We start from the raw sequence: 1,643 nt of genomic DNA on the forward strand, positions 1-1,643 counted from the left end.
ATACTAACCTGCGATTTTAGCAGGAAGACAACGTCGATAGAAGAAAGTAACTGACAATATTGGATGTTACGAAGCACGCAGGTAAGCAAAGGCACGAAAGCCCTATCGTAGGTAAGGTATTGAAATGCGATTGACAGATACAATTGAAAAGTGAAAGGAAAGGTAAATAGGAAAGTATAACAGGTGCAGCTCGAGTGGACATAACAGGTAAGTTCATTTCCATACTGTTAATTATGGGCGCCCTATGCGACTGCGATATGAGATGATATGACTATATATGTGCCCTGTGTGGCTGAGATGTTATACAATATGAATGTATATATGTGTGCCCTGTGAGGCATTGTTGGTATTTTCTGCGTGCAGGTGTTGAGATAGTAAGAAATACAGAGGAAACTCTGCCCAAATTTTCCTAGAAATAAGAGGAGAATGAGATACAGGGCTATAGTATGTTTTGAAAGGTTGTCCTCGCAACAATGATGAGATTTGACTAAACAAGTATGGCTGACCTCGAGAAATAAGTTAATTGCTGAGTTAATGGCAATAGAAACTAGGAGGACGATACTGGAATAGTAGAATAAGTTAGAAAGGACCTATAAGCCAAAGAAAATGACTCAGAGAGGAATGATAGATCGGGATAAAACGAGATAGTAAGGCATTTCCTGAATTGATATAGGGATAAACTATGACAAGTGATAGTTGAAGGAAGTAACCGTATGGTTAAGACAAGAGTAAGACAAGAGTACAAAGGGAAAAGAATTGTGACGGATATGAAGTGTTAATAAGATAGCTTGTGAGACATTAAGGACAAGACTAGCTAAGAAGGGTAAGTAACCCATAGTAAGAATCGTGAAGAAAGTCAAGCGGTATTATACTATTGGTCCGAATGCGAACAAGGTACCAGGTGAACATAGCAAAAACCATTATTAGAATAAGCAAAACTTAGTAAGGAATTAACTAGAAGGTGTGATGTGGTCCATGTAAATGGAATGTAAAGATAGGTGTGGAACGGAAAAGCAAGCTATGGAACAAATAAGGAAGATTTATCAAGTTTCATAAGGAAAGTTTCGAATAAAGGTTATATGATGACGAAAAGGATGGCTAGTGCAAGGAAATAAAGGGTAATATGGAATTCCTTACGCCCAACCAAAAATGGAAATGAGTTGAAGGAATGATACAGAAGTTCTAATAGAGGCACTCAAGATAGATGCGATTAATTAAGTATAGGTATCGAACAAAAAGAGACATAGACAGTTACGAACTGGAGGTATAGTACGATGAAAAAGTAATAAGATAAGTCCCCTACTACCACGAAGTTGATGTGGTTTTAAGCAGGATTAGAAATGAGCCTTAGGCACACGACAAAGGTGCAAGCTCAGGAGGCGTAAAGAAGTATGGTGTACACGTGACTCCACTCTAATGATTAGTGGTATCCACTGGAATAAAGTTAGTATAATGATGAAGCTCGAAACATGAGTCATTAAAGTATAAGTACACTTGAGTGGGGAATGTGCACCAATTATGAGCCCTCGCTAATTACTGATTGGGATGAATGGAATATGTCTTTGAGTGAACTACTACATTACGGATACTACTCGAGTATCAATCATTAGATGAGATTCGATTCGAGATATTCCAAATATTAC

Source organism: Solanum dulcamara, chromosome 9 (assembly GCF_947179165.1).
Source record: "Solanum dulcamara chromosome 9, daSolDulc1.2, whole genome shotgun sequence".
Taxonomy (NCBI): Eukaryota; Viridiplantae; Streptophyta; class Magnoliopsida; order Solanales; family Solanaceae; genus Solanum; species Solanum dulcamara.